Below are 27,972 nucleotides of genomic sequence, written 5' to 3'. Positions count from 1 at the left end.
TAGGCTAATATAGTGTCTATATCTATGCAAATGTATAGGTCATTAGCCTCAATAATAATAATAATAATAATAATAATAATAATAATAATAATAATAATAATAATAATAATAATAATAATAATAATAATAATAATAGTGGTAGTAGTATAAAAATAGCTCAGGGAAGAAGGGTGCGTTTATCTTACTCGAGTTAATATTTTGAGTACTTAGTAGATAGTTTGGAAAAGTAAATTCATCCTTATAAAGTAGGTAAAATTTTAAAATTTGATCTGATTTTTTTTTCGTAGTTATTACAAAATGAAGATTGCATTTCAGTAAGAGCTCGAATGTTTAGATCAGGGATGCAAATAAGCAACAAAATTTTACTCGCCCAAGAAACAAGCTACTAGCCCACATTCCGCAATAGAAATCGTTTACTTACCTTTGGTATGATATTAAATACTCGCCCGCACCGATGAACTACTCGCCCAGGGCAAGTAGGCGAGTGCTTATTTGCATCCCTGGTTTAGATGTATACGGTTCGCAGATGATGTGGCGCTTGTTGCAGAATCTGAAAAGAAAATCAATCAGATGTTTAAAAAAAAAAAGCCATGGTGATTGGAACGAAGCGGGCGGTGTCAAATATAGAAGTAAGAGGGCAGAAAAATTTTCGATACCTGGGTAGTATTATTAGTAATGATATGAAATGTGAACATGAAATAAAAGCAAGGATAGGAATGGCGAAATAAGTCTTTAGGAGAAAGAAAATTCTGTTTTGCGGAATCTTGAATAAAGAGTTGAGAAAAAGAGTCATAAAATACTTCGTGTGAAAAATTGTGCTGTATAAACCAGAAACATGGATATTACACAAAAATGATTAGAAATGACTGGAAACTTTCGAAATGTATGTGAGGAAAAGAATAGTGTGAATTAACTGTGTCGAGCGGAAAACGAATGAGAGAGTGTTAGAAATGATGCGGGAGAAAAGAACAATTTTAGATATTATTAAGAAAAGAAAGAGAAACTGGTTGGGACATTGGATAAGATTGAACTGAATCATGAGGGACGTACTTAGAGGATATGGTGACAGGAAAGAGAGAGAGGGGCGAAGAAGACTACAATTAATGGACGATATCAAAACAGAAAAGTCGTAAGTGAAGACGAAGAGGTTAGCGGAAGACCGTGGAGCATGGAAACTTCTCAACTGTGGCAAGCGACCTGCCAATAATGGCAGAATGCCTATGATTACTACGATGATTACAAAATGTGTATTAGGACTAAGAAGTCCAAATTATACTGGATATAAACAGTTTCTCAGATTTCGTTTTTGAACTTTATACCTAGTGATCGAATCGGGACGATACAGCATAGTGACAGTAAATTGATACCAGAAATCATACTAGCCATTTTAAAAAAAAACTGAAAATAGCCGAAGAGTTTGTTTGTTAAATTACAATATATAAGCATGTTTTTTTCTATAATTCGTTAACTGTTTGTATTAAAACAGATTCGATCTCTCAGAAACAGGAGAATAATGTTGCCACGAGACGAGACAGAACCCTTTGAGGCGAGACATGAGAAGAGACGAGGCATCTCGTGAAATGTCTCGTCTTGTCTCGTGTCTCGAAAATGCAAACACAGTTTTTGAATTTGTTTAAAGATTTATTAACTCGGAATAAATTATTTGTCTTTGGAATGTATACTAGCGTTTATTACTTCAAATGAGGACTATCCTACAAAGAACAGGGAATACCTAAAGTTATTTTTATTAAATGATTGTTACAAACAGCTTTCATTTCCATTTTTCAATCGATTCAAGTTTAATTATTTTGTGATAGTGCTCCAGATTCAAGTACAATGCTAAAGCATTCACAGAGATTAGTGTTTCAGAAGATTTCATTCCAGGGGCTACGGGTGGGAATATCTATCGTATAAAAATCCTGTTATAGAAGTACAAGTTCTCTTGATGACAATTTTATCAGTAACTAACCATTGTTTCATGGTCTTTCTCGTTTCGAACAAAGACAGAAACGTATCAGCCTTTTTCGGTACTGACTTTTGAAAGAATACTGGTTTGACATTTTTTTTTTATTGTTTTAAGATGTTATTCGAACCTAAGCCATTTTTGAAATCAGGAAGTCACATAGGCCTCCTTATTTGTTGAAATGGCGCCAGAAGTTCTGAAAAAAAGAAAGGATTTCAGAATAAGTGGGTAAGTCTTGTCTTTCGACAGTACCGACGGTATTGACAAATATTCCTGTTGTAGTAATTCATTACTGGTTCACTCGAAACTAAGCAGTCCTTGTTGGAAGATTGTAATCGTGTTGTGTGTTGTGTGCTCTGTTAACCAAACCAAACTTGGTTGAAAGTTGTAACTTTAGCCACTTTGCATAACAGCTCTTTTTTGTGAACCTTAGCCGTTCTAGTGTTGCCACGAAACGAGACATAAACGAGACGAGACAAAACCACTCGAGACGAGAAATGCTTTGCACGAGACGAGACAACCTGAAGTCTCGTCTCGTCCCGTGGCAACACTTCAGAAGAATCTTTCATGACTTCTTAATACATCTTTCAATACTCTTTTCTTCGTGGCAAGATCGCTTGTAAGAAAGGGCTACTTTATGCAAAGGTCTTCCTTCTTGATCTCGGTGTCGCATTAGAATCTAAAGCAAAAATTAATCATCAATAAATAAGTACTTTTGTGCGCAATAGATGCAAGTCTTATCAAATGATTTAAAAGTACAACGCTTATTCATAATCGACACTTTTAGGTATCAAAACATTGAGTATTCTTGATGAAACACCCTATATATATGTATATATATAGAAACTATATTAGGAATGAAAGAAAAAAATCACTTTAGATTGCAACATTGTGTGTATTCTGTAGAATTCTTTACGGATGAAAAGGGATATACATGTGTGTTGAGATATACATACATACATTCATATGAAGAAAGAAAAAATGTGTGAACAGCACACTCTGCTAACAGGTGGCCCGGCCCAACACTCAAACAAGAAGCGGTTATTAAAGCCACGACATACAGGGGTCGTTGAACTCGTGGTAGACTTTACCTGTCGCCCTGGCCTCTCATGTGTGTTGTTTCTTTTACTAAGCACATATGCCACAAGAAGAGAAAAAATAAGGGGTGTACATTCCATTCGTAAAGAAACAGTAAAGTAACCTACATTGATAAGCAAGTTGTCAGGGGTTTTATGGTCTATATTGTTTGCCAAACTTATCACAAAGGATGGAGATTATACGTAAGTATGTGTGTGTGTGTGTGTGTAATAGTTTTGTGTACATAATGTGGAATTTCATGGGACAAACTTATGTTTAGTGCACATAATACAAAAAAAAAAAAAACGCTTAGCTGTGTGTTTTATTCTAACTTCACGTTTCTCATTGTGTTAGAACTAAGCACCAGATTATTATGAAGACCTGAGTTTTACATCGCCGAATTTTTCGATCTATTTCATCACCCACATACAAACTAAGACTCCCCGGTAAGCTTATTCATTTAAAAAAAATTAATAACACAAAGGCAATAAAGACCAGGAAGAAAGTGAACTAGATAGGGATGTAGATAAGGAGGGTTCTGGGCGTCTAGACCTCCCCAAAATCCCTACTTTTCTGTAAATTTAGTCTAATTTTAGGAGTGATTTTTAAAAAAAATAGTTTAATTTATTCTCATACTTAATTTAAAGCGCTCCCAAAAGCTTTGGACCGCAATGAAATAAATTTCTGCCTACGTACTTATAGATAGTATCTACAGAACTTTTTTTTACATAATCTAGTAATTGTTTTCAAGACATTACATGTAATATATAAATTTGGGTCTGTAACAATTATGACATCCTAAACTATGCACTCAAAATTTTCTTTTATTAAAAAAAAATGTTAGTCTAGCATTTGTGTAGATCCTACCTGGCTGACTTCCTACATTTTTGATATTCTTCATGAAGTTCTTCCCAGAAATTCAAAAAAGTAGGAGAGAGATTAGCGAAGAACCATAGTTCTACAAAGATCTCGTGCTTACGATACTCAGTTGACTGCATCCTTCTGACCTGACAATGTATTCGGCATAATACCGTTCATCAATTCTAATTTTCTTTTCCTCACTTGTTTTCCTTTCACCATATGTTCCTATCCATTCTCACAGGATACCGTACTATTTTTTTTTCTAAAAGAGTCACCTAAACATATTCATTTCTTGCTTTCAATAACCTCCAAAACTGTTCATTTCTCTTGTCTGTGAATCACCTTCTGAATGTTTTTTCTTTCTATACTTATTTTTTTTAATTTTCTCCATACTTACATTTTCAAGACCTACTAGTTATTATTATTAATAGTGTTCTTAAGTTTCAATTTCGTACAATACCATACTCTACACGAAACACTGTAACATTTTCCCATAAGTTTTTAAACAGAATCCTCTCTTCTTATTCCTAAAGACTTCTTTTGTCATTCATATCTTTCCTTGTATTTATGTTCACATTTCAGATCTTTGCAAGCAACATATTAATAACGCAACATGTGAAATAAAAAAAAGAAAATGAGGTTCTGAATTTTATCTTTATGTTTCTATGTACGCACGCACGTAGCCAGGATTTCGTGAAGGGGGGGGGGGCTCCGTCACATGAAATACTGTGGTCATCACACCAGGGGTTCGATCATTTGTAATGTACCATTACAGTTGAAAGTAATGGCAATTTTTTTTTACGCACCCTGTACCTAGTAATTTTTTTTTTCATTCAATTTCGGTTCAGCTACACAATTTATTTACTCCCTTTACTTCGAATTAAATACAATGAATCGAAAGGTTTCATTAATAACCATATTCCCACTGTATAATATATTTATTTACATTTTGATTAAGTGTAAATCCCATTTTCTGATATATAAGTTGAAAAGTTTCAAGGTTTACCATTCTGACGTCATACCGAAACATAGTTCTGTCATTGGATATAAATTTTCTTAATTTCAGACCAATGTAGAATTTAGTCAGGTACCTAACCTTTTCCCTCACCCCCTCTCAGTAGTCCATAGTCACTTTCAGATCCGGTTATATCTGGATTTACCAAATTTCCATTCGCTTTGTAATTTCCGCGGCTAAAGTTTTCGTTCTGATTGGAGGAATTCTCCTACCTCTGGCTTTTTCGGCGCAATGTTATTAGAATAATCGAAGACACACTAGCCGGAGCAGCTTGTGATTTTTGTGCCACATATTTTTCGGGAAGGATTCGGATTTCCAAGGAAAACTAAGGTAACATATAATGTAATTCAATAGTTAAAGTTTTACAACGGAATAGGAGCCCGGAAAATCCACAAATTTTGGTAAAGAAGCTGCAATTCAGTGAAATAACAAATTCCGGAGTTCTGTTTTCTAGGAAGCCATGTTTGCTGCCCAGCTATAACAGCAGAAGTGAAAGAGTGACTTTATTTTTTTTGTTATTCCAAATTCAATTAGGGATTAGGGAAATTACGACCTGATTAGTGCATGTTGGTCGTGTATACAGTAAATGTGATTTATCATTATTTATTTCGTAATTGCATGTATGTAGTAGGTTTGATAGTACTGTAAATAATCATAATGGCAGCTTAAGTTAGTTCAAAAGGGCTCCTATCCCCTTTTCCAAATTGAACCGGTTCTAGCGGGGGAATGGGTTAGTTATTGTTCGTTTTAGGGCCTTTTCCCCTTTCAGGGGAAGGGTCCCTCCATAAACCTCATTAAGGTGCCCCCAGGGCATCAATTTTTGGCAATCATTATGTAAACAATTGGTCAGGTCAATTAGACCTAGTGTTACCTTTCTCATTTTTGACCCCCTTTAAATTAAATAGAGCCGACTGTATATATCGACGAGGGAGTAATGTATTTTAAATCTAATGTGTTAGGTTATTTTCGTCAACATGCATGTAACTAAATGGTGCATGTCTAGTTTAGTTAGTTGTCTTTATGTATAGTACTAACAGTGGTGTATGTAGTTAGTAGTTTTGTGTGAGTGTGTGAATTTTCGATTTGGACAGTGTATAAATATGCTTTAATTTAGTACCATTTTTCTAACATAAATAAACCAGAGTAAATATTAAATTTCTGATTAATGAGTACAAGTATACATTTCGGTACACGGTAAATTATGCCTCCACTACAGCGCCATAGCGTCAGTTTTCGGTAGTCAATTGTTTGTTGACATTATGACATCGCATGACTTAGTGATTTAGATTGTTTGATTTTGGACATTTATTCTCAAATTACTTCCCGTGGACATGGTTTTCGGTTCGGATGAGTATACCTTCATATAAAATAGCATGAGATCTTACTGTACTGAAAATTTCAGCTTGCTAGGTCCAATAGTAAATGAATAATCCGCTGAAATAAAGAACACCTATTTTCTTAATAGAAGTAAAGCCCATATGCTGTTACTGTTTGTTTAAAAATGTAGTATTAAATTCTTTTTTTCCCGTGGCTGTAGAAAATTCCATTGTTGCTTCAGTTTTATCAACAAATCAGAAATAGATTAATCATTGACAATTTAACTTTCCGTAAATACATGTATGATTTTTTTTAAACCTGCAAAGTAAATACAATTTGGGTGCTTCGAAATAAAGAGTACGTGGTTCGATGAATGTGATCGTGTGGTGGTTTGAGCGTGATAGATTGTGATAGTTATATATATATATTTATTACTGCGTAATGTAAATATGTGTATGGCCTGCGTGTAAAATGTACGAAATAGGGTGTTTATAAAATATTACTTCGTGCGAAAATTAGTAGATAATGAATGAATGTAATGATATGTTAATAATATGATATATAATACGAATGAGATGATGACCCCTATATTTAAATGGATAGGCCTAGTGAATTTTATATAGTGAAAATATGAATATGTTTACGAAGAAAAAAAAAATCTCTCGCGTTTTGACTTCCACACCAGTGCATTCATCCAACCGAGTTTGCTACTTGGATAGTAAATTATAGTTGGGAATTGTGTGTTACTTTGCATTTATGTACCTCATAATAACAGCCCCAGATCTTAAGCCTTTCAATAGATAGAGTAGTATCATGTGGGAATTACTTCTAAAGGATGACAGAAAATGATAATTAAGAAAACCAACTGCTATATCCTGTGATCATCGAAAAGTACAGGTTTTGGTCATTTGTACCTTTAACATTCATAGCCTCTCCGAGATTTTTTTTTTTTTTTGTTGCTTACCTTATTTATTTATTGTGCAGTGTTCATATAACTCAGTTCGGACTATCCGATTAAATTAACTGCTACTAAATTTAGCGTACCCGGACGTCGACCCCTAGTCCCCTTAAGTATTTTCATGTCTTTTCTTAGTTTAATTAGATGAGGGAAATTAACGACGTCCCAGACTGTGGCATGTCTGCGCAGGGTAGCCATCGGTGAAATTTGGTTATTGAAATCACCGATCCAAAATTCAGTTTATTTAATTTTTTTTATTTTGGCAAATTCTCATTAGGGATATCTTAGCTATTACTCTAATTTCATTACTATTCTGGAATCTTCTAGTTTCCAAGAGGTCGGATGATTTTTTTTTTCTTGAAATTCTAAATTAGCGCCTTCTCTAACCTTCCGGACGATTTCCGGGAACCTGCTGGTTTGGGCCGGATACGGGGATCGGATTTCAATCTTACAACCAAATACTTGTGGGATTGGGATCTGATGGACACAGAACTTGCATCCTTGGCAGCAGGGCGTTCCTTGAGTCTACGTATTTGAGTAGACCACCCTTTTGGCATGTTAAGAATATTTTGGCTATGGATTTTGTTGAGAGCGAAATTCGATTTCTGTCTTTGTAGCGTTAGTTATTTCCCACTTAAGTCTTTGGCGCCACTATTTCTTCGTCTTCCTTCTTCTCTATCTCTCTCTGTCTTCATTACTTCGAGATTTTTTTTTTAAATTTCAACCTTGCCCCCCCCCCCCGGTTTCTGAAACTCATAAAACATACAATATTCATTTCACTTATTTCGATCGTATGTACTAACTGAGACATCGAGGGATGCAATTCGTGGAGGTATTGCAGCACATCTCAGGACCATTTTCGCGATATTCAATCCACCACGGGAGAAATTGACGGGAAGGTACACTATGCTTTCAGATTCCTAGAAACTTACTTGTTATTCATTGATCGCACAACTTATACCCATTGACGACTGACTACTGGTTTTTATTTCTATTGATTGGTCATATAGTGTGTATGTATTAGTAGTCTGGGCCCACTAGTTTCCAATAACATTGGTTTTTTTTTATATACATCTATATATGTGCTTACATAGTTTTAAAAGTTACGTGCCTGCTCAATTTGTTACATCTCCACCTCTTATGTCACTAAATAACACCAACTATTTTATATATATATATATGCGGATCTTTAGTAAATTGAAAATGATTATTGATTATCGGGTTTATACATATAAATTACAATGTTGCAACCTTATGAGAAAAAAAAAGTGAATTTTTGATAGTCAGGGTTTTTGTTTTTGTCTTTGAGCCAATAAAATATAAATATTTATAAAATATGAATACTTGTCGAATATGAACGGTTATGTAAAATTTAAACGTCGACAAAATACTACGATGGATATTAAAGTAAAATTTATTGTATTGAGTAATATGAATATATATATATACGAGTATGTATGTAATGGGCTCGGTATTTACCCTGGTTTTGTTTAGGTTGCCATAGGTTTTTGACACCCGACCTTTACCAACTATTTGTGATATATAGCGTTACCGCGTATATTGTAATAAATTACATTTTGTTGAGTGGTTACTGATGTCTGTAACTATTAAAGTTGAATATAATGTTAAATACCGCATGTAAGTAAAACAAGTAGCAGGTCGTAAGATAAGTAAAAATAACCCTAATCCTCATCCAAATTTATTCGCGAGATCATAGTGAAATTAATAACCTACGAAACAGTGTGCCCCACCAACGAATCTTCTATCAGTAAACTCTGAAACAAATCCTTCCCCTACGATCGGAAATTTAACTATTCAGTGACTAGAATCTTCTGACTACAAGATCTATACTATAAAGAAAATTACTGGTCTTAAATTTAATGAAGTGAAATTTAGTTGATAACTTAATGTGAATACCGGAATATGGAAATATGTTCTCAATGTCTGTGACTGGATTTAATAAATTTTTTTTTAACCTTGATAAACTTTGAAATTTTATATTGAGTGCGTCGAGTGACGAAATGAGAAATATAAATATATATATGATATGAAGCAACTATTTGTCTATAGTTAAAACAAAAATAATTAAACACTCTCATGGACACAAACCACAGTGCAAAAGAGAGTTGGAAAAAGGAGCTATTATCGATGTGAGAACAAAGACTCATAAAATCGTCGAAATGTCTCCTCTTGGGACAGAGACCTAATAAAATGTTACTAAAGTGTTTTTTCTTTTTTTTTAAGGATGATTAACCAATTATATTTATTTTTTTTTCTTTCTTTTCCACAACGATATATATATATTCATTACATTGAATCCTAAATGTATTGATTTTTGAATTTTTTTATTTTTGTCTTTTATTTTTTTTTTTTTTGTCAAATTCTCTTTTATGTAATTCAACTTTTAATATATATATAGGAAGAGAAATGTGTTATTTGGTCTTGATAAGATTAGCGAATTTCTATGCATGTTAATGAAACATTCTTTCCATGTATTAAGTTTTTCCCTGTTATGTCCAACTAATTTTTCTTTTATTGAAATGTAATAAATGTATATAGTAATGTAGTTAGGTTAGTTTAATTTAACTAAATACAACCCGAAGTATACATTGTCCTGTATGAATGTGTGTGTGAGTGAAATGTAGGTTCATTATTAAGTGCATCCATTATTTTGACATATATGTGTGACTTATTATAATTAATGGTAGTTATCAATTAAACTCATTGAATGTTAATACTAACTTAAGTTGGCTCTATGAAGGAAGTAAGAAGGACTGAAGTAGCCTGAACGAATGATCAGCATGGGAGAACTGTGAGAGTCAAAATCTTCTACGAATATGTAATACTCTGATTTTTTTTTTTCTGTGTGGTCGATTCTAACATGCCATCAACTTCGTCTCTTATTTTTCAAATATTGGATATTAGTCTAGAACTTCTGGAAATATTGAATAAACTGTAAACTTAAACTTTCTCGTCTATCTCAGATCTAGATCGGGATAATTTGGTAGTTGGGGTTAAATGGATCTAGATCGGGGATGTATGGGTTAACATGCGTCTACCCTTAATCACCTGAATACCAAATATTAACCCAATAGCTATTGGAATTCGATAATTATTCACTTTCTTTACCATATTTTTTCAAAATATTCAGTAACAGTTTCCTCTTTATTACCTTCTTACTTTACCTCTTTCCTCTTCTATTTTCCTTTTCCTTTCTTCATCTTCTTCTTCTATTTTTTTTTTTAAATAAAACTGAAAAGGGGGTCGTGACTGGGAATCCTAGATGTAATAAACACGGTCATGTACTTAGTTACTTTATTTCATTCTCTTTAGAAGTCCGATAAAAAGTTTTCTCGTTTCAATCGAATCTAATATGTTCAAAATTAAGAAACGGTGGTTTCTATGGCAACGACGACTCTCCCTTTTACACATTCTAAACTATTTTACTGGCAACATATATTGGTTCGTTTAGCCAGGATTTCGTAACGGGGGGAGGAGGCGTGACATGAAATTCTGAAGGCCCAGGAGCTCGATTAATCTAAACTACTTTACTATCAACATGTATTGTTTTGTTATCACAATAAAATGAGGATATGTTGGTAAGTATTTTAATAACAAACTATGAAGAAATCTCGAGTAAAATAAAAAAATGTATTGAAAAAGATTTTACAACATTTACGTCCTTCCTCTGTTCATTCAAATATAACAATTTTCCTTTCATTATGACCTCAACCATTACAAAAAGTACATATTCATTATTATAAAAAGTACATATTCAATAATGTCTTGTAAATTATTTTACATCTGTGTTTCTTTCTCTGTTGAATCAGAGGTTAACAGAACTTTCTTTCCACATATTTTTTTGTTTTTATTATTCCGTCAACTACTGTCGGTTCCAAATGACAGGTTAAAGGAGCAGTAGAAAATTGTTTCTGAAATAACATGTTTGACACTGCAAGGATGCGATGACGAAAAGTTATGATAAAAAATGTCCACGCTGATACACAATGGCACTATGCTTTCTAAAGCTTGAAATCTTCCTGACTAGTAGCAGAAATTCTGAGAATTCCGTAACTTTTCTAGAAATTTCAAATTCCCTGACTCTTCCAGGATATGTCGCTCACCTCGCCACCATGTATTGCAAGTAATACAAATCTTCTCATAAGAAAGAGTAACCGAAAGCTTCCTGTAGTTTTTTAACTTTTAACGCTGGTCCTTCTATTTCTAATTTCATTTTGTTTCATCCTTCCTTTATTTTTTTTTCATTTCTGGTCTCGAAGGGGGGTCCGGACCCCCCCCTTGGCTACGTGCCTGTATATATGTAAGGATATTTGCATTGTTTATATTTCGATTCGGTTTTCATTAATCCAATAAACTATTCCTAAGGAAGATTCTTACGTATAGAATATTTGAAAAAATAATTAATCAATTCATTATTTAATAAATAAATAAATATTTTTTTAATTCTTGCAATATCTAATTCTTGCAATTATAGATCTTGCAATATCTAATGAGAAAAAAGCTTATCCGAAAGTATGCAGGAACCAGATAATCAACCAAGTAAATTGGGTTGCATATAACCAAGGGGTTAAGAATCTTTCTGTAGCTACCTTTCTCCAAATGGTTTTAACACTGTTTGGTGATAGATGTTGAGGTCATTGCGACGTCACGATGCTTCCATGTCAGTCTTGATCTAGTTTTGCCAGAATATCGTTCACTTTTTCTGTGAGATTGCTCGCCGCTGCAAGAAGCATCTCAGACATCGAAATTGGAAAAAGGCTGCCAGTAGTGCGTACCTCCGTAAGCATGTTCTGTCAATAAGTAAGGAAAGAATTGAGGGAAAATGTATAATTAAAGTGGAAACTTCTTTATTGGGGGGCATAGAGCTCAGTGATAGAGAGTGCTCACATCTGGTTCGAGGGATCTCTAGATGGATTCCAATTATGTGAGTTTGTGGCAGACAACATCGTATCGGTGGATTTTCTCGAGATTCTCCTGTTTCCTTCCACATTCTTATTCCATCAATTATTTCATAATCATTCACTCTCATTAATTATTCGTTCCTTTGCCTACAGGACATAATCAAGATGTAAAACTAAAAATTTAATTTCATTCCAACATTTTAATGAAGGCGTACGTTGCGTATAGAAGGGACGTTGAAAATCAGAGCAATTAAGCGTGAAAAGCACGTAAAACTTTTAGAGATAGACGTGTTAGGAAAATTTAGAGAGGTACGTCATAGACTGTGTGTGTGCACTCATACTGGGTGTTATAACATTGCTATGCTATGAATGGCCATAGAATAAACTAACATAGTAAAAAAGTATATCATATGATATCTGTCCTTGGTTCAAACCGAAGTTTTATGCGCATGGGGTTGTAGGTCTGTATGTTTTCCTGAAGCGGATCCAGTCCTAATTTCGAACCGGATTTATCGTAGCCACAGAGATCGTTTCAAGAACAATCAACCGAACACTGTATACACTTTTCAACAGACATTTCAGTTTTATTTTTTATTTTTTAGTATTGTTCCGAAGGGAATAATGGCGGTAGTGTTACCTAGGATACGACGTCATCTTCTGTAAGTGCAGTGGTAATGAATAGTGGACACAAATCACAAATAGAAAGAGAGAGAAACACACGTGTCCGTTACACGTGTTGTGTTTGTTCAAGACAAAATATGAGTGCAAATCGATTGCAGGTGCAAGTTGCATTCTCGTTGTAATCACGTTTTCCAGTCATTAAGATGAAGGTGGCTGGCTTTGTCTGAGAAAAAGGATTTGTCAACTGCCCCTGTCGTCAAGTGGCTTTTCTTCCCTGACTATCGTCTGATCACGGAACCTGGCCAATGTGTCCCATAGCTATCGTATAGGGAGGGTTCTTCAAGTTATTCTCATAACTTTCCAGTTCTATCGATTATTCCATTATTTGTTATTTGAATAATAATTCGCGTATGCATATAATTATTTGCACAATTGTAGACACATTTTTTAGTAAGTGTTCATTATTGAACAGTTGTTATTACTCCAACCATTATTCATTATTAAAATAATTCGTTATTGAAAAATCATTATTTGAGTAATTATTGATTTATTATAACTATTATTTTATTATTTGAACATTTACTCTTTTTGGAACAATTATTTGTTACTGGAACTATTTTATTATTTGTTTGAACAATTACTTTTTATTCCAAAAAAATATCATTCACTATATACTTGAAAAAAATATTCTTTATTCGCACATCTATCTACTATCTGAACTATTACTCTATATTAGTACAATTATTTATTAGTTGAACAACTACTCTTTATTCGTACTATTATTTATTATTGGAACAAGTATTTATTGTTTGAACAGTTATTCTTTACTCCAACAGTTATTTATTATTTGAACGGTTATTCTTTATTTGAACAATTATTGGAACAATTACTCATTATTCGAATGTTCATTGTACGAACAATTCATTATGCAAACATTCATATACTATTCAAACAACAATTCACTTATGACAATACACTGTTGGTAAAGATATCCGATTATTTTATCAATGCTAAACTCATTTGGATATTCGAATATGGCGTTGTTCGAATTTGAACAGCGCAAGCTAGTGCTTAAATTAGCTTGGTGGAACTAAGCTAGAACTACGAAGGAATTGACAACAAAGAAACTTGGGGGATGGGGACAAATAGTAATAAAGATAGTTAGAAAGAGAAAAAAGAAATTGGTTGAGAATAAGTAATCGTTAAATCAAGAATGTAACAGAAGATATAATAGAAGATGAAAGGAATAGGGATGGAATATCTGTAATTGATGACCTTAATTAAAGGGGATAAAGTTTACACTCAAATCAGTAAACTAGCGAGGGACGACTGTGCATGGAATCATCTCTAGGACTTGCCACCAACAACATATAGAATGTTATGATAATTAGGGCTGCCTATGAAATGAAACGAGACAATTTTAGCGATATATTACCAGACGAGACATAGCTCTTCTAATAAAAACAGACCAATTTTCCGTGACGACACGTAACTTACATAGTACTTTTTCAAGACGAGACATCCTTAATTTCTGTGTCGTAGGAATATAATAGTGATGATGATGATTATAAATAAAACTTACGTTTATATAATATATCATATTTTTATCTTCGTGTTTTTTATTTATCTAATTAAATGTAAACACAGTTTCGATTGTTGTGAACAGAAAAATACGGTTTTTGCTGGTCATATAAATGCATATTTTAGCTTTAGGTTTATATTTGAGCGTAAAATTATATTTAAAAAAACATATTTTGGGTCATTTTAAGGTGCGTTTCTCTTATTCTTCAGAAATATATTAGACTAATTGGAATCGAGGAGAACGCCATTCGATTTTTTTTCTTTATAGGGTGTGATTATCAATGTGTTATGATCGAAGTTTTAGAGCTTAAAGTTATTTATCCAGGACAAAATAACTTTGTAAAGTTTCTAATAAACTGTAGTGCTTACGAATTTTGGTTAACTATTTATTTACTTTCGGTCATTCTGCCATATTTTACCTCATATTTTGTCATTTTCAGGGCTATATGCATGCATATTTTCGAAGTTTTTAGGTCATGAAAAAGCGAGCAATTATGATGAGATTCCGAAACTCTTATTAGTCAAATCTGTTCATTAGAGATCACAAATCCTCCATACCAAGAGACAGACTCTGTTGTTTAATCATTATAGAATAGGAGGATGAAACCCTATCGAATGTAGACGAAGCGCCCGCCAAGTGTGAACAACATTATGTTCTCCAGGCGGAAGGGCATAATACAGCTACAATTTTTCGTCAAACGATTAAGGATTATACTAAGTAATTGCTATGTATACAAGCGCTACTGAGAATTTAAAGAAGGATTTACCGACATACATGACGAGAATATCCAAGGATGGAAATCTTTGGCAGAAGACGACTAAGATGAACGCAGGGTGGAAAAAACCAACATCTTTTTTAAAATCATTTTTGTTGATTTTTTATTTAAATCAAATCTTTCTTCTCGTGTAATACAAGTACCGAACTGAAGAACAACATTAAGAATTAGTATTACATGTTAATTATGTCATTTAAGTGAAAATATTATGGTTGAATTTTGAATTAATCACAAATCGTTAACCTATTTCTTTGTTAAGCATTGAGAGAAAAGTACAACGTTTATCAACATGGCACTTCCTTCACAAAAGTTATTGCTATTTGTCGAGGACATCGGGTGCTCCAGAACTAACTTGCGGCACAAAATATACATATGAAATACGTAAATTTCACCTAAAGTTATAAATTCTACAATTTTTTTAAGTTTCAGAGAGGGGATCGGACCCCCTAAATACGGCCCTATTATCTGGGAAGAAACAAACAGACGCGCGCACAAAAGAATTTTCCACTTAAATGCCGAATGGTGATTTCCTCGGTGGAATAGTAAACGATTTACAAACCTTATATTATGTTAGAAAGAGAAGAAAGCAGGATTGCCCCGTTACCCGTTCAAAATTTCCCTAATCATCCTCTGCATGGAACAATAGTGTTTATATATATATATATATATATATATATATATATATATATATATATATATATGTGTGTGTGTGTGTGTGTGTGTGTGTGTGTGTGTGTTTGTGTTTGCTATACATATATTTCAGTCATGTCATATACCGAGATTTCACTAATCTTCACTTTAAATTTATTTGGGAGTTCGATTTAAACCAACAATAACAATTTTTATTTTAAAAATCAGATGATTTAAATCTTGATTTAAACAGTGATTTAAATCAGACTTATCTAAATCAATCCACCCTGGATGAACGCGTGAATCATATGGTTCGTGAAAGGAGTAGACTACGTTTATTGAGCTGCTTGGTCTTAGAATTTCATGAAGCTCAGCAGTTGTCTGGAGAAATCGAATTACATCACGTAGTTCACACTTGATGGGCGCTTCGATTACACTGGATATGTTTTTACACTTATTCGACTATAGTTGAACGGCAGAGTCTGTCTGTCAGTGCTAGGGATGAGTTACATCCATTGAACAGATTAGGCTTATCCATGTTTCGCCATATCACGTGGTTTCTCTTTAGTGGCTTAACGGTGATATTAAAAAAAAAAAAACATCCTCGTATGTACAGGCAGTCTTCACAGTTTACGTTTGCAATCTCTATATTTTTAAGACAGTAAGTTCTATGACTGAAATCATTTATCTAATTTAAAGTAAAATTGATTAGTTTAAACACTTCTTTCATACACTAGTGTTAATTATGTGTTTTTAAAAAATAAATCGCAATTATAAGTGTGTGTAAAAGTATTCTATCAAACTAAGGAAAGACAATTTAAATTTAACTTAAAATAAAAACATTATTTCATCTTATTTTTAAAAATCCTATTGACCTTTGAAAGGTAAACGAAATAGATAATAGTGTTTTTCTTTTTTTTAATGTATAATATCGTATAAGCTAATTTTACAGAAAAATCACAAGAGGTTATTGTCTTAAGAAATTAGGACTATTATAGAGATATAAAATAACGTTTTATCGAAAATAAACTTTAGAATTTAGAAAAGGAAATGTTCTAATTTATAAGTCCTCTTTCCCTGAGTTAGCCTTGCTATCGTCTACGAAATAAACTTAACAATAGATTTCAAGCTTCTCATCCTGTCTATTTTCAAACATGAAAATTTGATCAAAGTATTTAAAAAAACGTGATATTGAATCAAAATGTCATCTAGAATTTGTGCTAGGGTTTTTCTGATCATCAGTATTTCTTTCAGAAAAGATGTTCCGGGGACACACTTAGGTATTCGGAGGGGCCACATATTATTTTCACACGATTTTGGTATAATTTATTATTATATTATAGATGTATTATTTTAGTCTCCTCCGGGGAAAGGGCAGTCTCTGATCTCCGGGGACAGAGTCCCCCAAAACATGTTTGGAAGAAATACTGATTATAGTCTATTTTCTCTGTAGTTAAATATTTCTTTTCTAAACAGTTTTGTAATAGTATTTACACTTTCAAAAACAATGTATTTATATTCTTATGTAGTTCATAAATATAAGAAGTTATCTCAAGTCTTTGCTATAAAGACGGACAGAGTAACACCACGAAATGCATGCACTGATACACATTAATACGTAACACTTGTGACAAACACGAAAACACAATTCACTTAAATATGTATCTAGAAAATGCATCGCTTCATAAGTTAATCCAGTGAAACTTCTGATACGTAAAATACTACGTAGAAAGAAAAATAGTTACCAGTCGCTTTTGATACATTTTCAATTGTGACGGGAATTTTGGCGAATTAGCCCCTTTCTGCATTATTTTTTTCTTTTAGCGAAAAAAAAATCAGTATTGGAAATCCTCATATGGGAATTTGAAAAATGAATTAAAACTTGAATTTTAGTTTTTTCACTTAATTCCGACGAGAAATAAGTAAGTGCCATATATGACAGTAACGACACACTTACAGCTCACAAAGAACATGCCAGATGACACGAAAATCTTTTATTCATACACGTCAACATCTCACACAGCAGACAAAACAGTCATTTGATGCGTTTGATAAATTATAAAAAATCTAAAAGTGAAAAGAGGGCATGTGCCATATATGGCACGACATGCGGTAAGGGGTTAGTACTTATCTTTTAAAAGTAGAACTTGTTGATGAATGGTCAGGACACTGGGTTATTATTTCTGGATATTTGGGAAGGGTTTTGATGCCGTTAAGAAAGATTTTCAAATAATCCCCACAAATGAAGGATGCAGAGTCAAAACCGAAAATACTCTTGTCCCTGCACGGATGGAATCCGAGACCGCACACCTTATTCACTCAACAATATGTATTGTAGGGACATTTATATGTATACATACGCAGAAGGAAAAATGTTTGCGTGTGTGGAGAATGTTAAAGAATGTCTCATAAGGAACGCAACTTTTGAAACGCCCGCCATTTTTGTTCTAGTAAGTTGGTAGCACTGAACGCTACACCATTTTCATCTGTTGGCTTTGTGGTTAGTAGTTACGGTGCGAACAATAGCACATGATCATCATATGTTTTCTGTACGGGTAGGAACGGAGCGCTGCACGACGTAATAGCGTATTGTCATGCTGAAAACTTATTACAAATGAGGTGAATGTTGTGCAGAGACTGTTAGGAAACTCCGTAAAACGTTTAGTCAATGTAATGCATCGAATACGTCGACTGTAATGGGAATGATCGCTAAATGTGAGCAAACCGGTTTTGTTGTGGACATTAAACTCACGGGACGTCCTGTGTTAGTCGCCCTGCGGAAAAACATCGCTACCGTACGCTTTTCCATCTTGAAACGCCGTATAGAAAACAGATGACAATCATACGCTATTTGACTCTCCATGACTACTAACCATAAATACAACGGATGAAAATCGTATAACGTTCAGTGCTGCTAACTTAGTACCCGGCTATTTGTAGCGTTTGCAAAGCGTTTTTATTGCTCATGCGTACGCTTGGAATACGCTGACCATGTATTTAAATGCGGATGGCTAATCACAAACGCGAAAGCAATAAAAACGCGGAGAAAACGTTAGCTCGAGCGTATTTGGTGCGTTTCGGAACAATAGACCGCCTGCTGTTTAAAAGATGTCAAAAGGAAGGGAAAAAAGGAAAGACGTCTTGCCAGGCAATGGGACTTTAGCAAGTAACAGCTGTTTTGAAGATGGAACTCTGCTATTATAGGCCTGGACTTGGCAAAAAGGACCTGGAAACCCTGGCTGGCTCACAGTATGATTTATAACTCTCGCGAAAGTAAAGTTACCAAATAGCCACCTTGATCGCGTTCGCTCTAGTGGGTAACGTTTCGAAAACGCATTCTCAAATAGCCACAGACTTACTAGAACAGAAATGGTGGGTGTTTCAAAGTGAATAACTACCCGGAAGTCAGTACAGATTTTAGCTCATTCCCTTAACCACTGCGCAATGAAATGTTACATATTATAAATATTGTATTTTAAGACAGAATTATGTTTCACCTACAACACAAGACACTGATTCACTTAACTGTGTCTTCTGATATCGAAAAAGATAACAAATAAAAGAAAAAAAATTGATTTGTTTTACAATGAGCACACAAGATGGCACTTGCTATTAGATCTTACTAGAACTGCTCAATTTTATGAAATGTGTATTTGTACGTGTAAAGTACGTATTTTAAAGTAACAATCTTATTACGAAATAGCTATGTCTGACCGTTTCTCCTGTTATGTTTCACATTATCTTTAAATATTAACTTACATTTAAAGAAATAGATTTTCAGAAGAAACTTGCGCAGAACGCGATAATGTGTTCTTGCCAAATTTGTACGTTTACTGTAGTAGTCACAATAACAAAATTCCTGGATTCTAGCGTTGAGCTTCAAGAATCGGAACTTAGTTGTGAATTGCGATTAGGTCAAAAACTAATTTCTCCAGTAAGTATCTAAGCAGAATTCCATGATTACTTCCTTTATTATCAAGCATTAGTAAACACTCGACACTAATCTGACAAAGCCGCACTATACGAGCAACGTTTAGCATAGCGCCGAGAACACCTAGTGATTCACCTTCAAAAGATGCGTTCTTTGTGGAACACCCTTCAGAAACCTAACGTCATAAAATTGTAATTTAATAGAATTATTTAGCGTTTAACAGAGAAGATTTTCTGAAAAGATAGTATATACATCAGTCGATAGATGGCAATCAAATGAACAAAAAATATGGATGAGTATAAATCCTTATTCGAAGTTTTCGAAAAAAAAAACGATTTTGTAAAACTAAAAATAAATGGTGTACTATATCCACACCGCTCATTAATGATGAAACTAATACTGAAGAATACATTAATTAAACTTTTTGTTATGACGCTAGCAACACATCAGTAAATGTATAGTTAATGAGATATAGCCCAGTACATGGGTATGGTTAATGAGATGTAGCCCAGTATACGGTATGGTTAATTTATATTTCCCTTTATATTGTATGCTTAATGAGATATAGCCCGGCATATGGTTTGGTTAATGAGATATAGGCCAGTATATGGCATGGTTAACGAGATGTAGCCCAGTATACGGTATGGTTAATGAGATATAGCCCAGTATACAGTATGGTAAACGGGATGTAGTCCAGTATATGGTATGGTTAACAAGGTATAGCCCAGTATACAGTATAGTTAATGAGATATAGCCCAGTATGCATGGTTAACGAGGTATAGCCCAGTACACAATATAGTTAATGAGATATAGGCCAGTATATGGTATGGTTAACGAGATGTAGTCCAGTATAAGGCACGGTTAATGAGATATAACCCAGTATACATTATGGTTAATGAGATACAGCCAAAAATTGTGGTCAACTCTGTGACTAATTTTTGCTCAACTACAATATTGTTCAAACTTGAGAATCGATAGATCTTACCGAGCTCAACTAAATTACATGCTTGAGGGTAAATTCAGATGCGCAATTTTCGAGGAAAATTCATTTTAATGTCGTTAAAGATGTGTCGTTTGTTTTCAATCTAATTTAGCTGATCCTTTATTCTGCAAAAGATCTATTTACGTCCTGTATATGAAATATATGCACTGTTAAGTAACACTACTATGTAATAAATTATTTTTGGAAGATTTTGAACGAAAAACCGCGAACAAGTAGATACGGCTACGTAAGTGAATAATTAGCGTAATTCCTTTGGTGCTTCTTCATACGAAAACAGAATAATTTCCAACCATTTTGTTAATAGTTATATATATATATATATATATATATATATATATATATATATATATATATATATATATATATATATATATATATATAAAAGTAACTCATGAGGTCAGAAATTGAATGCTGTTACAGACATTCTTAGGATTCTTTGGCATATGTGTTCACCTTTGTTAATTTTCAGCTTTTGTTGGCGATTCAGAAAGACCTTGCTTGTTAATCAACAGCATTCAAGGACAGCGAACTGTGCCATAGTTTTTTTTTTTTTTTTTAAGATGGTGCTTGTGGGAAGGAACGGCAAAGCAGAGACTTTCCACATTATGTCATTGACTGCTATGTTCTCGACATTCCATTCTTTCGCATCTGTGGCGCAGTTTACTCACTCATGTTCAAGTATTGTTAATGACACAGCACAAACCACGGCAGTGTCTTTAGAGATGGTCATGTCACAGCCATGGAATATCATAATCAATACCTGGTTTCCATTTCTAGTATTGTCAAAATTACAGGCGCCGATCTGTTTTTTTTTTTTTTTCTATGGGTGCTCAGCTCACGCTTCGAAACTTTGTAATTTAATTTGTATATAAAAGAACGTGTGTGTACATGTGTCTGGCATCAGATCTTCGCATAGAAATGAGTTACTTAAAGCCACTAATTTTCATATATAATGTTAGATAGGTCTTCACCAGATCTAATCGCGTACTAAACCTTTAAAATTTTTCGATCTGAGAGGGATGAGGGGCTCACATGTTCTGGAGGTTCAAAAAGTATAATGTTTTTCAGAAGTCCTTCAAGTTACGCAACCCACGCTACTGTACGGTATTGCGGGTTGAGTATGATCCAGTCCATTGAAAAGGAATGATGTTACAGATTTTTATCAGTACACTTTCGTTGTAGTACGTGTCCTAAGGGGAGAGAAAGAAGTTTCCCCTTAACCTATTCTACTCGTTCGAAGAAGGTGAACCTCAAACCTGGACATTAAATGTGGGATCATGATCAGAAAAGAATTTCACTCTAACCACTTAGTGTATTGATTGATTGATTGGGGGGATCATAGGGACGTTAGCATCGTGGCTATTTGTCTCCGTAACGATCTCACCAGTTAAATACTATTCATTATTATTATTATTATTAGTAGTAGTAGTTGTTGTTGTTGTTGTAACAGCAGTAGTAGTAGTGGTTGTAGTAGTCCAGTAAAATTCAACCAAGATCATGTAGGCAGACGTAACATTCCGGTGGATGAAAGTGCGATACTTGTGCGAAAGTGCAATACCCAGACACAAAACGCTTCACAGAAGAAATACAAGACCAGCTAATAAATGCAAAATACTACCAAAAGAAAGTCGTGAAAGTGACACTACACAAGAAAAATATGGAATATATTCAGAAACAATACAATAGCATATTACGAGTGAATGCGTAATGATAACACAAACTGACTACAAAAGGGGACACACTATCTCAGTGGTATATTGCTTACCTCTGGTGTGTGGGAACCCTGGTTTGATTCCCGGGCAATAAGTTTGTGGTGGACAACATTGTGTCCGTGGGTTTTCTCGAGATATTCCCGTTTCCTCCTACATTCTCATTCTACCAATTCTTCCATCATCATTAATTTGTCTTAATCATCGTCCTTCTTAGCATAAAGAGCATAATCGTGGGACATTAAACTGAAATATTTAATTTTATTTCACTGAAACAAACTGTCTATAAAGAAGGACATGATAAAGTGGCAAAAAATCATACAACAATGAATGAATGGGAACAACAATGAATGGGAATGAAACAGAAATGATACCAGAAGAAGCATCTATTTACTAAACATTGTGACAAACATTTTGGCATTTGAAGGCGGTGCTCCAATTTCCCTTTAAATACTCCTAGCAAATGAGAGTGCTGCGGTATTGCCACGTTTATTTTGTACACATTCACCCTTTGCCACCTGATCGCGCTGTAGTTGGTCTGCTTAGCCAAGCCATAGCCACACCTCTTTATCACTCGGCAACGTCGCGTCGGAGCTTGCGTTTTATTCGTTTAGCTGAAATGCCAAGATGTTTGTCACAGGCTTTAGTATCAATCGGAAAGCATATTAGAAACAGGCAAAATAAATTTTACTGGGACGTTCCAATGTTGTTCGATAAACAAGTACATCACAACAGGCCGGCCATCATAGCAGTAAGCAAAGAAAAGGATGAGACACATCTACCCGCACTAGACATCACTATACCGAGCACATCAAACTTGCAGGAAGAACATAACGAAGAAAAAATATAAAAATACGAACAAGTAGCTCAAAACATTAAAGAGCAATGGAAGACTAAAAACGTTAAAGCAATATCAATAATAATACGGAGTAGCAGAGACGCACATAAAACGATGAAAAGAGAACTTGAAATAATCGGAATTGGAGAAAAAATGGAGAATACAAAAGAGTTTAATACTGGATATAAGCTAGGTAGAATTATAGGAAACTTCATGCAAACCGCAGCAGAAAAACTCAGAATAAGTAATATACACGGATCGATGGGCCTGTATATCGCTAGGTCAGATGAGAAGTTGAGAAAAATGCGGACATATAATAATAATGCATTATATTGTAATATATTTTCTAATATGTGTATCCTACGTTCTGTGTAAGAAACTGTAAAGGATACTGCTTAGCGACGACTTTTTTTTTTTCCCAAAGAGAGTTTGTTTACATTTATCGTCTATTTGCCGCATGGATTCTTTTCGCCTCTAAGTACCGGAAGTGCAGACTGTGAGGAGGAAGTCTTCGTTGCTGTTTGGTGGTCGTTGGAACATGGTACATCCGGTCTTTTTCCTGTCAACGTTTAATTGTCACTGTTGAAAAGAGAGAAAGAGAAAAAAGTAGAATTAAAAATAAAGTACAATTCAAAAAGTCTTCTTACTAATAACCTCTCTGTACGGCATTAAATATATACAAGTATATGCATATGTGAAGGCATAGATTTTAACTTTGCTATGTTCATCCGTTGATTCTTCTTAATCATAGCGTCCTGCATTTCTTCTCATGGGTTGTCTGTCTGCTCTGATAGCTGTTGTAAACTTATATCTATATTCTTCATCAGTTTTAATTCTCCATTTGACTTTTCCATCTAAAAAACAACCAATCACAATCACAAATAATCTATATATCAAAGATATCCATCTTTTTAAGTTTAAAGGCTATTTTACATTTCAGAAATCACTGGCGGAATACTATGTTCGCTAGCTTGCTAAAGGAAATCAAAACTATAAAAGCAATTGATACAAAAAACCGGTCGCCTAGTAGACCGCGTACACAGCTTACCCAAAGTTGACATAGAGGTAAACCTTCACTTGTTTAGTATTTATGTGAAATATCTTCCTGTGCAGATCTTGGGTCCCCCAGTTATTGAACATAAAATGGACCAAGAAGTAACTCCATTAGATGTGGCAATGACACTTGCAACATAATACATTTAGTATAAATATTAGCAAATATAAAGACCTGGGAGGGGAAATAATAAAACCAATAGAAGATATGAAAATATTAAAAAGTTACAGTAATACCAATCATTATCTGCGCTACAGTTAATGTCTCTGGAAGTATTGTGACACAAGTGGAACAGATAAACACAAAACATCTTTTAATAAACCTAAAAAAAAATCAGTAATTCTGGGCACCTGTCACATAGAAGTTCATTGGAGAAGGAGAACTCTACCAATATTTTGTACTTGCTGAAGACGACTATTACATTATTACCCAATGTGTAAGTTAGAACCGGTTTAAACCGAGATATACTTGAGATAATAATAATAATAATAATAATAATAATAATAATAATAATAATAATAATAAATCAGTAATTGCTCTTTAGGATAAGAATTAAGGATAACAAATGGAACAAAGCTGTTCTTAATTTGAGGTTAAATGTTAATGCATCTGCAGTGTGTATTTAGATTTTCCAAAATCAATAAACGATTGTTCTTTTATTCCGCAATCGAGAAATTCACTCGTTAAGTATCGTATTTTGTCTTGTTCAGAGATATAAGTAGTGGAGTTCTTCAAGAAACACTCTGTGGGGCATGACTTCACAATTTAATGTTGGGTGTCGAAAGACATGAGTGCGCTTCCTACATCAAACTCGAATCTCCCGCACCAAAGCTGATAATCGTAACAATTTAGCTAAAAGCATTTCTTCAATCGTAAAGGAAACATGTGTCCAGGTCCTATCATCATGATTACAAATCTAATTACTTGAAAATTGATTATAACTAATCAAGGTAATTAAAAAACATAATTACACGTATATCTTAAATTTTTATCATTATACAAAATTACCAGAAATATATAAAAAAAAACAACAACTTGGTCTTAGATTCTTGTTAATATTTCCAGCGCAATTACATTTATCTTTTACATACGACCTGACGGAATTAGTTTGTTGATAAATTCAGCATGCAGAAGATTGAAAGGGTAATGGTGTATGAATAGTTACGTAATAAGTATTTTTGCAATAATAATAATATCCTGTCCAAACATCTTAGTACTCAGAAGGTTAAAAACATCACTCGTTACGTGAATATAGGATACGAAAGGAGTTACCTATGCATTAGCTTTGCTGCCGAGAACGTTTCCAGCACGTCAAGGCTATTTGCGCTGATAAGTTCTTCAAAACAACACCGTCGTAAAATTAGGTAAGAGTTTTTATCAATGTACTGTGCAATGCTTGACGCACACTCAACAATAAAAACAGCGCATTCAACCAGCAACCATTTTGAATTCACTCATTTTTCTTTCTTTACTTGAAATTCATGTTTAGTAGCATGTAAACGACTGGTGGCGCCTTTTTTCTACTTCAAATATTTAAAGAGAAGTAAAGTTATTATTTTTGAAAGTGTAATCCTAACCGCTAAACTACGAGAAAAAATAATACAAAAAAGTAGTTTTCTTCGAGTACACAAATTCTCATTCTCCACAAGAGGCCACTGAAGCTTAGACTATATGACTGTGCATCAGAATATAGAACACATTGTATAGCAACGGATTTAGAATTCAAATCAATTAGTATTATAATAAATACTATTAGTATTATAATACATAATAGATTAATATTATAATAAATACTGTTAGGATCATTTTCTAATTCTTACTTTTGTAATGGTGGATTTACATATTAATCATACATAGTTCCTAACTGCCAACTTTTCTGTAGACATTCTTTTAAGTTTGGTTCCAAGTGTTTTTAACTAATAAAATATAAACATTGATTTTACAAATACGTTCAAGATATTCCTGGTATCCAAACTATTACATAATGTTCTAAAGCTCTTTTTGAGTTGAAAATAGATATTTTTCTTTCTTTCTTTTCTTTTCTATTCTTTATTTCTTTCTTTTCTTTTTTTATTTTTAGGAATCGTACCTCAACGTTTTATTAGAGACTTATAAGATTATAGTTAGACGGCCACCCGTCCGTTATTCCACCCTATAACTCTTGTACGGAACCAAAATTTTCAATTCTTTTCTCGTTGTGACAAATATCTAGAGCGATTATCTCGGCTGACTTTGTTAACGGAATCAATCCGTCAGCATATTGACGGGTAACGTTCACTGTAACGATAAGCATAAAAATCCCGTTTAAGATCTATAACATTTTGCCTAACTTCTATGCAACCAGCACAACAGCAAAGAAATGTTGGTTGCCTATGATAAGAGGATACACAGCTTCTGTTACTGGAAATACCCCATACAGGGAACCTCTTTACGAGTTTTTTTTTTTAATATTTACTTTTTGAAAGTATATAAACTTCAGATGATTATATATTACGTTCTATTACATTCCTCATAATCTTGTACATGAACCAGTTACTTTTACGTGAATGATTACTAAGTTATTTGTGCAAAACAAAAAGGAATTTATGTAACCCCTTACTTTACTATAGGTACGGTATGAGATACTTCGCTATACATTGTGAAATTCATATTTCTATTTTCTTTATGTTACAGGATCCAAATTAATGACTGTTAAATGTGATGGGCACTTTGTCAATGCTTGCGAGTGGCAACGGAAATGGAATTTCTTCGAAGTCGCAGTGCTTGGAGGTAAGTGTTACAATATCTTAATAAATAGATTTTATTCTTTAGAAATCTATACTTTAAAAAAAAAAACGCTCCATAATTGGTATATGTGTGTACTCATTTATTTATTTTATTCAAAAGTTATTGGATGTATTTCAATATTAGAGGTAGCGGTAGAGTCTCATCTCTAGTGCGAGAGGTTCCTGGTTTAGGCGCGCACTCAGAAAGTTTTGTTGGGGGGGGTCAATAGTAGAAGCCACTACGTCTATGTAGTATTGAACGGGTATTATTCTGCACCCTAAAAGACGATAAGCAATTGCAAAATACTTTCATCTATATTTTCAAACAAAATGATAGAACTAGATTGTTTTTATAAGAGGAAGAGTACAGATGAAGTCTAAGATCAAATTTTCGTGCTACATCAATCATTTCCGTATTAAACAATTATAGTTTTATTGAAAAAGTGTACAAATGTATGTTGAGTTAGGAGGTTTGGCGAGTTCGGAGCCGGTAGACTCCCCGTGGATTCGCCCCTGCCCTGGTACGCTCCTAGACCATGAGAATTTGTGGTAGAGAACATCATATCCATGGATTTTCTCTGATTTATGTTGTTTTTTCCGGCAATCTATTTCTACTTGCTATTTCATAACCATTCAATTTTATTAATCATTCTTCTCCATTAGACTAAATAAAGAGCATAATCATGGTGCATAAAACTAGAAATTTCACTTTCATATTCGATTTCAATAGCATGTTCACTGAAATCTCAGAACGGGTGCAGAAACAAACGATCCAGAAGGATATCGGCGGTCTGGGCATGAATAAGTTTCAAATATTTCATAGAATTATCGTGCAGATAGCATTAACGTCAAAAAGAAAAGGCAATAATGGCTATTGGCTGGTTAAATGAACTGATAATATGCTGTCTTCTTCAAAAATTGAACGTTCAAATCTTTGGTAACACAAAAATT

At 33.8% G+C, this 27,972-nt stretch overlaps 1 long non-coding RNA gene across 1 annotated transcript in view; it reads left to right on the top strand.

The window, feature by feature from the left end:
• LOC145669155 (uncharacterized) overlaps positions 1 to 27,972 on the top strand; it is a 99,554-nt gene that overhangs the window by 44,650 nt on the left and 26,932 nt on the right. Inside the window, exon 3 of the long non-coding RNA XR_014128150.1 lies at positions 26,930 to 27,025. This is a non-coding gene — a long non-coding RNA (uncharacterized LOC145669155). The remainder of the gene's footprint in view (positions 1 to 26,929; positions 27,026 to 27,972) is intronic.

The sequence above is a fragment of the Thermobia domestica genome, chromosome 13 (genome assembly GCF_964235325.1).
Source record: "Thermobia domestica chromosome 13, izTheDome1.hap1.1, whole genome shotgun sequence".
NCBI lineage: Eukaryota > Metazoa > Arthropoda > Insecta > Zygentoma > Lepismatidae > Thermobia > Thermobia domestica.
The sequence above is the reverse complement of the archived record's forward strand: the minus strand, read 5'-3'. Positions and strand labels throughout refer to the sequence as shown.